Raw genomic sequence first — 12,455 nt, forward strand, 5'->3', positions numbered from 1 at the left:
TATTTATTATTTATTTAAAAAATTGTCTATAGCTCAGTTGGTAAAGAATCCACCTGCAATGCAGGAGATCCTGGTTCGATTCCTGGGTCGGGAAGATCCCCTGGAGAAGGGATAGGCTACCCACTCCAGTATTCTTGGGCTTCCCTTGTGGCCCAGCTAGTAAAGAATCTTCCTACAATGCGGGAGATCTGGGTTTGATCCCTGGGTTGGGAAGATCCCCTGGAGAAGGGAAAGGCTATGCATTCCAGTATTCTGGCCTGGAGAATTCCATGGACTGTATAGTCCATGGGATCACAAAGAGTCAGACACAACTGAGCGACTTTCACATACACATTATTAGAGTATAATAATGATTATAATATACTGAATTTTAAGATGTAAAGAAAGTCAGGCATTTATTCAACAATTATGGATCATTATATATCTTACATACCATATTCTATGCATGGATCCGCATGCTGTCTAGAGACTTAGTATAATTAATTCACTGCAAAAAAAAATTTGGAAAAATCAACAATAATTCAAAAACTTGTTAAAATTCTTGTATCAAATTCATAAAACCAAAGCAGTTTGGACTTAAGAGGATAATGAATCCAAACTTAAAACTGGGTCATACATGGCCTTGGACCTGTAAAGTGTGAGAACCAGCTCGCAAGAGTTGATTGTCCTCATCTCTTCCCAGCTCCTAGTTTAGTAATGTCAACTTGAAATAGGCCATTACAAAAATAATTACACCATACAAATTGGGAAGATCTACAAATTGGGGACTTTTGTCCCCAGAAAACTGGTCTTGAGACATTTACCCATACACCACTGAATGTATGTTACTTGGTATCTGAAGTAATTTATAACCAGATCTGTACTTATTCTAGTAAAAAAAACAGAAGAGGATAAAGTTAGAAATCAATAGCAGAAGTAAAAGTGGTAAATTCCAAAAATTGTGGAAATTAAAAAACATGCTCTTAAACAAGCAATGGGTTAAAGAAGTAATCACAAAGGAAATTATAAAATACTTAGAGATGAATAAAAATGAAAATACAACATACCAAAACTTATGAAACACAGCAAAAGCTATGAGTGCTAAGGAGAAATCTTACAGCTATGATTGCTGACATTAAAAAACAAGAAAGATCTCAATTCAACAACATAACTTTACAACTTAAAGAGCTAGAAAAAGAAGAGCAAACTAGAACACATCCCAGTACAATGACAACCACTTTCCCAACGATGAAACAGAAGCACGGGATATATGTTACTCAGGGACCTCTCCTGCAGTTGCTGTTTGAGACCTGAGAAGCTGGGTTTAAGTTGAAGAGGGCACTTTGAAATATGGCCACAGGAGGTCAGTAGTGTGCTGTGGGTCCACCAAGTAGCAAAAAAAAAAAAAAAAAAAAATTGAGCCCTCTCTGCTCTCTTTAATCCATAAATTCCTTACTCTAAACTAGGAGTATCTATTCCTTTCATACTTTCAGATAGATTGATAGATTAGCTTTAAGAAATAATGTTTTCAGCTTATAAAATAGCATAGGCACTAACATCTTCTTAAAGATTCATGTACTGTGATACCAGTGTGTTTGAAGAAATGGTGTTTCATTAAACCTGTGTTTGATTAAGGGTGTTACCACCTATGTCACATTTAGATCACCACTTTTCAAGGAAAATACACGCTGTATATGTATAACCTAATCACTCTCCTGTACACCTGAAACTAACACAACATTGTAAATCAATTATAGTCCAATAAAAAAATACACTCAAATACATTTATCATTAGAATTAGAGTATGCATAATTTCAGATTTCTTTGATATTTGGGACAGCAGTTCAGTACCTTGGATCTCATCCTTATGGATAACTGATCTTATCTGAGCCTCAACTTCTTTTAAAATGGGGATAATACAGTTACTGTCATAGCTGAATGAGACTATGTAGGAGAAGTACCCATCATTAAGCCCTAAGATTTGTGGTTTTGAATACCCAGAGCCGTTTATGTTTGGGGAGAATGCAAAGGTGGATGCAAGACAGGGCTTGCCCTACCCCAGTGGAAGCTACAGGGAGGCAGATCTATTTTCTACTCTTGATTCCTGACTGTTAGTGCATGGGAGGTGGCCAAAGGGTGGCCGTGAGGCTGGGGGCATGGCAGCAAAGACCCAGGATGAGCAGAGTTCAGAAGGATGTGGGCTGGGCTTTGCTGACCTTGTGTATGTGTGTGCTCAGCAGTGTCTGACTCTTTGTGACCCCATGCACTGTAGCCCTCCAGGCTCCTCTGTCTATGGGATTCTCTAGGCAAGAATACTGGGATGGGTTCCATTTTCTCCTCCAGGGGATCTTCCTGACTCAGGGATCGAACCTGTGTCTCCTGCATCTCCTATATTGGCAGGTGGATTCTTTACCACTAAACCACCTGGGAAGCCCTTAGTTTCTGCCTAAACACAGTTCTCCCAACAGTTTTGGGAACTAATTTATATCCTTGGAACAATATCCTGTTTACTTCAAATTAGTCAGAAAATCTGCTGCTGTTTGCAACCAAAAGCACTGAATAGTGTTAGTTTCAACTTTAATTTGAGAGTAAATATGCAAAATTACTAGTTAAAGAAGGATTCTGATTGGTGGATTGTTGAGTTTTTCCTGAGTTTTATTCCACAAAATAATTGATAATTTTGAAAGAAAAGCTAAATAACTCAAAAGACGCCTGTTTTTTTGATATTACAATATAAAATATATTTTCTAGCCACAGAAAGCAGAGTTTCAGCCATGCTGTAGTTGTCAGCCAAGAAGATTGTCTAAGAAATAGAGTCACAGATGTAGAAAACAAACATTTGTTTGCCAAGGGGAAAGGTTGGAGGGCGGTGGGGGGAGAGGGATAAATTGGGAAATTGGGATTGACATATACACACTACTGTGTCTAAAATAGATAACTGATAAGGACCTACAATATAGCACGGTGAACTCTACACAGTTTCTGTAATGGCATATATGGGAAAAGAATATAAAAAACGAGTGGATATGTTTATTATATAACTGATTCACTTTGCCACACGCTTGAAACTAATATGACATTGTAAATCAATTATATGCCAATAAAAATTGATTAGGTAGAAAAAAATAAAAAAGAAGATTGTCTGGGGATGGCTGCAGATGCTTATCATCCTGGGCTGCCTGGATGAGTTAGCTGGGTCCTGGGTAGCTTATCTTTCTTCCAGCTCAAGATGGTGTACCCCAGCTCTGTTTCCCAGGGAATCAGCAACTTCCTCTCATTTCCCCTACCCCCACTAGACCTTGAAGAGACTGAATGGAAATACCTCTGAAATCCATTAATAAGAGGGCAACAGAAACATTGTGTACACTTGTGTGTAGTAGACGCGCCTCAGTATTAAAACACAGATTCCTGGGCATAAGTCACATAAGGATACAGAAAGGCCACTAGCCATTGTACCGGAAGGTGTTTTCCCTTCAAATGAAGCTGAGGGTCGTTTGTTCAGTTTTTGAAGTTAAACGTCATGTAGTTTTGAAATTTTCATTGTGATTTGAAGCCAGTAACCAAAAACAAGTCAACAAAACAAAATAAACCCCAAACTACTACTCTTTATCTGCCCAAACAGTTCTTATTCTCTCACATCACACTTACCAGGACAGTTTTCTTGACAGGAGAACTTCTGTTTCCTTTCTTTCTTCCTTCCTCTCTCTCTTTCTTTCCTTCTTTCTGGTGACAATATATGATGTTTCATTTTAAAGCACTCTTTAAAGAAGAGAGGTGAAATTTTCCCTCTCTGTCCTTGGCTGCCCACCCCCTCCATGCTTGTCTTGGGAATGAAGAGGTCAGAGAGAATGATCTCATAAATGTCTGATGATTTTAAAATAGGTTTGCTCTCCCTTAAGAGGGGAAGACATTTGTATCACCTGTATTCTAGGTTGATGATAAAACTATCTTATAAAATGGTTACTTATGCTGGGTTTCAACTGTTTACTATGCTGGAAACAAGGGCTTGCAGGGAGGTCCAAGGGGAAGAAATTGGTGATGAAGAAGGCCTTGACTTACAGCTTTTATTAGCAGTAAAATCTGAAGCCTTGAAAAATCTCAATAGTGCCCAATTACATAAAACCAAGTTAATATTTCTGGCATCATCAATATTTAAAAGCCACTTGGTGGACCATGTTGGGACACCTATGTTTTGAAGTTTGTAAGGAAACAACTGTGGTCACATTTATAGTATTCCATTGGATAATGTGCTTCCAATTCAAGATGTCCAATTTCTCAGTGGTTATGTTTACAGATGTGTTTGCATCCAGTTCAGTTCAGTTCAGTTGCTCAGTCATGTCTGCCTCTCTGCAACCCCATGGACTGCAGCATGCTAGGCTTCCCTGTCCATCACCAATTCCTGGAGCTTGCTCAAACTCATGTCCATTGATACAGTACATCCAGAGTGCCCCCTAAAAGTTAAAATGAAATGAAATCTTGGAAGAAAGGAGGCAACTGATTTTCCTCACCTCCTTCTCTTTTTAAAAACCTTCTCTTTGAATTTAATGTTTTCGCATGATGAATATTTCCCTCTAATACTTAAATATTTTCAAAATTACTTTGAAGTCTTCAGTAACTCCTTTCTGTATCAGAGACACACTTTGCAGCAGCCCCTTCTCTTACTCACTGTAATGTTCTAACCTCCATACTGACATACATCTCAAATATGATCAGAGGGATGCTATCTTTCAAAAATAAACCAAAGAGAAATGTAGTTAGCAAAATCTAATTAAGAGAATGCATTTAACATTGTGATATAGTAGAAACAAACAAATTTCTTTTTCTTGCCTCACTGATATTTCCAAGTTACTTGAAGCCATTTTCAGACACCTCTGTTTGCTGCAAGCATAGGTCCATTCCATAATATACTTCAGAGTCCAGGTTTAGGATTTCAGATCTGTAATTTATAGGCATATGTGCCTCCAGATACCAGAAAACTTTGAAGTTAGATACAATCATAAAAAAGAAGGCGTATCATTCTACCACAAATTTTTTTGGTTTTTTTTTTGAACTCTTTTTTTTTTTTTTTTGCAAGTCAAGTATTACTGTTAGTATGATGGCTCTTTTTTATATTGCCTTAATTTTGAATACTCCTAAGATCTTAAACCATTCTCCTTCCTACAAGAGACATTCTTAGCAATTTCTTTCCATACCTACCCCATAGTACAAAAATGCAACACTGAAAACAATTGAAAACAAATTTTTTTTGAAAACAACTTTTAATATGGAATACTGTTGAATTTTATGATGAGTCTTATTGAATTCCAGTTTTTGAGCAGAATGTGTTGGGAAAAGCATGGTCTATGGATTCTGACCCATCTTTGTTCAAACTGTAGTTCAGTTAGATACCCCTGCACTTGACCTCAGTGAGCCTTGCTTTACTCTTTCATGAAGTGGGTAAAACAATGCCAACTTTACAGAGTTCTTTCAAGGATTAAATGAGAATGACTATAATAGCTAATATTCATAAAGGAATTTCTGCATGCTAAAAACAGTGGGGGAGGAAAACCTTTTCTTCTGTCCTCTTAGGTTCTGTGTCTGGGCACCTGTGAATGTAACTGAGACAGACAGATTAACAAGAGAGAAGGAATTCACTTTTATTAATATTTTACGTGTACAGGAATTCACAGGAAAGAAGTGAAACTCAAAGGAGGGGTTAGACTTGGGAGATTATGTAACATTTTGACAAACAAAAGAGGGTTTGGATTTCAAGGGACTGTAAATTGTGGGGAAGATCAGTCCTGGGTGTTCATTGGAAGGACTGATGTTGAAGCTGAAACTCCAATACTTTGGCCACCTCACGCGATGAGTTGACTCATTGGAAAAGACCCTAATGCTGGGTAGGATTGGGGGCAGGAGGAGAAGGGGACGACAGAGGATGAGATGGCTGGATGGCATCACCGACTCGATGGACATGGGTTTGGGTAGACTCAGGGAGTTGGTGATGGACAGGGAGGCCTGGCGTGCTGCGATTCATGGGGTCGCAAAGAGTCGGACATGACTGAGCGACTGAACTGAACTGAACTGAACTGAACTAGGAAATATATGGGGGAACTAGTGGAAGACACAGGTTATTTTAGTAACGTTTGTTTATGCAGAGTCATCTTGGTGTTGACTGCCTCTCATAATAAAGGTCACTTTCCTCATTTTGGAATAGGAGGGTGGGGAGAACTTAAGCTACCTTCACAAAGGGAAATTTATGCCTGCATGCAGGCAAGTAAAGGGAAGGCAGAGAAGTCTTCCTTCTTCTGTTGAGTCTTAATTTCCTTTAGCTCAAAATAATGTTTATGCCAAATTGGCATATTTGTGGATGACATATCCTGATTCCTTTCAGCACTGTGCAGAGAGTTTGATGCAGATCAAATGTCCATGGAAAAGGTGCCACATTAATTAGGGCAGAGAAATATGAGTATCCCTTCCTATGTCATTACAAATTCTCCTGAGAGTGACTTGATTAGAACATAATAGTCTAAAGGACGTGTCCTAATGTACTTTGCCATTTCCCTATTGTTGAAGAGCATTCAGATGGTTTCCACTCTTTGTTTTGCTATTAAACACTGCAGTGATTATCATCACTGTGCCTGACTTTGTATCTGCATTTTGAAGTTTTCACCGTTAGTATGAGGCCCCAAAATAAAATTAATGCGTCAAAGGATTTGAACGCTTTGAAGCCAGTTTGCTTTCCAGATTGATTGCCCTATTTATTGATCTCATTCCATCCTTGCTACTATAATTTAATCTTTTTCTAATGCTCTTTCCAATTTTCTTTTTCTAGTTGACAGAGTGCGGAATGGTACTTTGTTTCAACTGAAGTTTTTAACATTACTAATGAATTGAGCAATAAAACCTGTGTTTTCTCTGTTGAGAACTGTTTATTTATGTCTTTTTCCTATGTATCTATTGTTTTGGTGTTTTAGTCATTGATCCCAGGACTTCTTCACATGTTAAAATTATTAACTCTTCATTATCTGTTACAAAAAAAAAAAATCACACCATGCTGTTTGACTTTTAATTCAATTTGTGCTAAATTTGATGATTGAGAAAATTTAAAGTTTCATGGGGTAAAATCTATCAATCTGTTTCTATTGTAACTTATTCCCTTGTTTTTATGATCTAAAAGTCTTTACCTTCCAGAGATCAGAAAAAAATAGTTAAAGTGTATTCTTTTAAGTTTACTTTTGGTTTAAGTTTTTTCCATTTAATTCTTTGGTCAGTCTAGAATTTGTTTTGATGCATGGTATAAGGGGAAGATCAGAGTATTCTTTGGTCTATACCATAAGACGAGAATCCCAGGGACGGTGGAGCCTGTTGGGCTGCCGTCTGTGGGGTCGCACAGAGTCGGATACGACTGAAGCGACTTAGCAGCAGCATACCATAAGACTGGGCCCACAGAACTTGGGTCGCATTAAAAATAAATGAACAAGACATCTAAAATAAGACACGCAAAGCCAAGTAATCAATTAATGGATTTTTTTCTTGGAAAAACACTGTCTTTACAAAAGAAAGAAACTTAGAAAATTTTTTGTAACCTTAGGTTTAACTTAAGATTTAAAAGCACAAGAAAGTCTCTTTTTTTTAATCTTAATTATTGGAGGCATGCAAAACATTGTGCTACATAGCTTTAGTCATGTTCGAGTCTTGGCGAGCCTAGAGCCTGCCAGGCTCTTCTGTCCATTGGATTCTCCAGGCAAGAACACTGGGGTGGGTTGCTAGTTTCTTCTCCAGCAAAACATTACTTTTACCTTTTTCCTTTTACCTTGTTCAAAATCCATTTGAAAAAACTCAAGGAGATAGTGAAGGACAGGGGAGCCTGGCATGCGGCTGTCCATGGGGTCACAAAGAGTTGGATACGACTTAGCAAATGAACAACAACAAAGAAAATCTGTGTCTTGGTATGTAAAAACTCTGAAACTTCCATATCTATATCTATATCTAGTCTTTATTATCCACAGACATGCATACATTCCTCGTTTGGCCACTACTCACCTTCTAAGGACTTGCTGGGTTAATTCTCTGCTGCCACACTGTAAGTTAGGACCTCAGGAGGGTATCCTGATTGAGATTGAAGCATATACATAAATAAATCCCCAGCCACTGCTTGATTTGAATAGATATATGGGAGTTGGGGATGGAATTGACCAGATGCTGGACCATATGATAAACACAGAGGGTCATGGTGTGGTATAAAAACTGGGCATTTATATGGTACAGCTGGCTGTGCATAATCTTCTACTAATTTATAAGGCAGGAGCATCTGGTCTCTAGCTGCTGCTCTTTCCAATTTTCTAACGGCCTTCTCCTTGAGTCTCTTGTTTAATTGAGCAGCTCCCCCCGCCCAACAAACAAGCTGCAGGAAAGAAGGGGGGCGGTCACACCAGGGAAAAACAACGTGGTCCTGAATCTGCCTTTCAGAGAAGAAAGCCAGAAATAACTCCAGGAAGATTCTTGGTCTCATTCTATATAAAACTTCTTTCTTGGATAGTAGCATTTTGAACATGGTCTTTTACATGGAGCATCTTGGTTGCTATCATTGGGCAGGGTCTTCCACTATAAGGAGAAGTTTCTCTTTGTCCCTTAACCTATTAGAGAAGAATTTAGGTCAAGTTAAAGCCTCACATTGCTTTCAACCAGAATTAGTATTAGTTTCTGTTTAATTTGAATCGACTAGCATTACTGGGGACCCTGCAGGCAAAATTGGGAAGCAGGATCTATAACTCACTCCTCGCCCTACCCCTTTCCTCAAAACATACCTCTGAGGGAATCTGCCTCCCTACTCACTGTTCTTTCCTCTGTTATCATTTTTTCTTCCTACCTCCTGCCAGGATGAGGTGGGGTTATGGAGGTGGCATATGCTTTATTACCTACTAGACGGATCAGCATTCTACTCCCTATCTACCTAACCTCACTCATGTATTAGGCGATAAAGGTTTAGAATATTTTTATTTTAAAAGGGACTTCCATCACTGATTTCAAAACATTCAAAAAATGAGCATCTTCATGATGAAATTTTGTTTCTTGCGATGCATGGATCATATAGTTTAAAGAAACGAAACTCTTTAACTTTAAATAATGCTATTTTGGAAGAAACCCACTGGTCTTGGCTTGAGAAGAACTTTAGTCCTGATTTTTCCACTCATAGTATTGTGATGTTGGTTGTGTCACTTAGCTTCTCTGTGTCTCTGTTTCCAGAATGTTATGGTGGGGATAATAAGACCATCAACTCTTTTTACAAGACTATCTTTTAAGGTGCAAGACATTAAGCGAATATAAGTGACTATGGTTAGATCCATGGACATAAAGAGTATTAGAGCTATATATAATTTATTTAACTGTGTCCTTGACAATTCCTTCGCACACCCTCCTTCAGCTTAAGCCATTTCTTCTGGGGGTGTGTGCTGTCCTTGATGGCCTGTGATCTTCCCACCATGCCCTACTCCAACCTAACACCACCTTCACCACTGGCACCCTGAGTTTTTATGTAGTGAACATTTTTAGCTCCTCTGATCTTAAGAATCACTTGGGGTGCTCTCCTGGTGATTCTGAGCCAGAAGGTTTGCAGAGGAATCTGCTGATCTGTATATTTAACCAAAGTCCCAGGTGATTTTTATGATCACTTGAGTCTGAGATACATGAATTCAATAAATATGAAAGTAGAAAGATGTCCTCAAGATCATTTAAGCCAGTGGTACTCAGAGAATGTCTTTCCAACCAGGAGCATCAGTATCACCTGGGACTTGTTAGAAGTGTCAGTTATTGACCCTCTGTTGAGTAGGAACTCTGGAGGGGAATCTACTTACTTGTGTTGTAACAAGCCCTCCAGAGATTCTCATACAGGCTAAAGTTCCAGACCACCGGCTTAGACCACCCCTTTCCTGTTGTCCTCAATTTTACAGAAGAGAAATGTTGATACTCTCTTCTCTCACTTTGGGACCTTGAGTGTTGATGGAAGGACAGTACTACAACCCCTAGATGATTGTGAACAGGGTGGGATGACAGATGGTAGGGAGCCACTGAAGATGGAGCATCAGTGAGTGTGATCCTTAACTCTCTCTCTGTACCTCTAGAGTGAGGGGTCTTGCCTGTGCAGATAAAGAATCATGTTTACCAAGGAGACTGCTGAAGGACACAAGCTTCTGGAGAGCCATGTCCCTGTGGTAAACCAGAGCCTGCTGTTACCAATGAGAAATCCCCTGAGAACCCAGAAACCAAGGAGCCCCAGTTCCCTCCAGAGAAAGACATGTTTCACCTTTGGAGAAGTTTCAGCTCTGCTTTCGGTGGTTAGTCTCTGCTCATTCTCAGGGTGGTTGATGAATGAATTCTAATTAGTGCTGCCTAAGAGTCATCTGAAATTGTAACCTATGGGCGGACACTAATGTGGTTAGATCACATCTTCTTACATCACAGTGGTGAGGAAGGGTGAGTGCTCAGCAGCCAGTTCACACATCCTTGGTAAGTTCAAAACCAGTGTTCCTGAACTGTAGTCATTGACTACACTTTTCACAGTGTTTTCAATATTCAAGTACAATATGTTCTATTATTTAATACTTTTTATTTACTGAACTTTAGAAGCTCTTTAAAAATAGTTTTGCATTTATAAAAAATTTATGAAGACAGTACAGAGGTTTCCCATATACCTACACCTAATTTCCCTTATGATTATCTGATGTTGGTAATATATACTTGTCATAATGAATGAACTGATCATGATACATTATTATTAACTAAAGTCCATGCTTTATTCAGAAATCCTTAATTTTAACTTAACGCCCTTTTTTTCCTGTTTCTTGATCCCATTTAGGATATCACATCAAATTTAGTTGTCATGTTGTATTTGTGTCCTAACCCAGACCTATTGAACAGTGAACTGATGCAAAGATGATACTCTGTGTCATGCTACTGCCATGAGTGTTAAAGCGCTTTGTCTCTGACCCAGGAGTCTCATGTCTGCTGTCAGCATTGAAAAAATATTGACAGGTTAATTTGTTACCTTCTAATTGGAGTAAACTATCAGACCTCTTACAATGCTTGAAAACTTTGTGTTATACAATTGAGGTATTCAAAAGAATATGGAATATATTGAATTTATAGATATCTAGAATAATTCACTCAAATTGTAAAAGCCCTCTTAAAAGTGATTGTTAAAGGTTGCCAGATTTATAAACAGAGTAATAAGATTTATGAGCTGAACTTAGAAACAAAGAATAATAAGAGATTTGAATTTGTCATTCTCAGAAATCAAGTATTAATTGAAAACCATCCCAATATCCTCTGAATAATTTTTTTCTGGCAAAAAAGCCATTGCTAAGGGTGTCATAAAACTCATGTGTGAGCTCAGTCACTCAGTCATGTCCGACTCTGAGGCCCCATGGACTGTAGCCTGCCAGGCTTCCCTGTCCATGAAATTTTCCAGGCAAGAATACTGGAGTGGATTGCTGTTTCTTACTCTAGGGGATCTTCCGGACTCAAGGATCAAACCAGTGTCTCCTGCGTCTCCTGCATTGACAGGCGGATTCTTTACCACTAATGCCACCTGGGAAGCTCCATAGAACTCATACAAATAATCCCAAACTTGATCTTGGGTTGCTGTCCTATGAGAACCCATCCTAGAAATGAATTTATGTCATGAACTCTTACCTCAACCCTATTTTGACAACACTCTCTAAAATTCCTCCTCATCAAAGTGGGCATGCCCTTTTCACATTTCCAATGTCACTCCCTCTATCCTTTAAAAGAAAATCTGGGATGGGACTTCTGGGCTTGACCACTATGCAAGGAGAACAAACAATGCCTAGGAAAAGACACTCACTTGGAAGAAGAAACAATTATTCTAGGAGCGCTCTCTGCTCAGAGCTGCCCATAAGCTGTTCTCTGCTTATCTCCATCATTGCAACTCTGTAAAGAATGGCTTACTCTCTCACACTAACTTATGGAGAAGGATAGGCAGCAGTTTGTACAAAATGATAAGAAAAACTCCCCCTCCTGTCCTCCTCACCACTTCTCCCATGATCTCAGTGGTTTTCTACTCTTGTTTCATTAAATTATCTGACAAATATGAATTGAACATCTGCCGTGCATTGGTTCTGTTCTAGAGAATGAAGAGACAACTGTGGGAACAAAACCAAACCAAACAAAATGACAGCCCTAGTGGAGGAGGGAAAGACAAACAATTAACAAGATAAATAAGTAAACTGCAGTGCATCAAGTGGTTTAAATGCTGTGGGGGAAAATGAGGAGTAGCGAGAATTATAATGGGTAGTTTGCAACTTTGGATTGAATGGTGGGGGAAACCTGACTGGTAAGGCAACCTTCCAGTAAATACTTGCTAGAGGTGAGGGCATGAGCCTATGGATTTCTAGCACAGCTCTCCAGGAAGCAGCTGGTATAGAGGCCCTGGAGCCAGAGCATTTTCATTAGAGGGCCAAGCAGCGGAGTCAGTG

The 12,455-nt window shown here is 38.9% G+C and overlaps 1 long non-coding RNA gene across 1 annotated transcript; it reads right to left on the reverse strand.

The window, feature by feature from the left end:
• Positions 1–6,868: 6,868 nt before the first annotated feature.
• LOC145521059 (uncharacterized) lies at positions 6,869–10,656 on the reverse strand. Its single transcript, XR_014065060.1, has 3 exons — positions 10,265–10,656; positions 8,005–8,597; positions 6,869–6,986 (listed from the first exon to the last, which is right to left on the reverse strand). It is a non-coding gene; the product is annotated as an uncharacterized LOC145521059 (long non-coding RNA).
• Between the last annotated feature and the right edge of the window lie 1,799 nt (positions 10,657–12,455).

This window comes from Giraffa tippelskirchi, chromosome 9, assembly GCF_054371585.1.
Source record: "Giraffa tippelskirchi isolate mGirTip1 chromosome 9, T2T-mGirTip1v1.2.pri, whole genome shotgun sequence".
Lineage (NCBI taxonomy): Eukaryota > Metazoa > Chordata > Mammalia > Artiodactyla > Giraffidae > Giraffa > Giraffa tippelskirchi.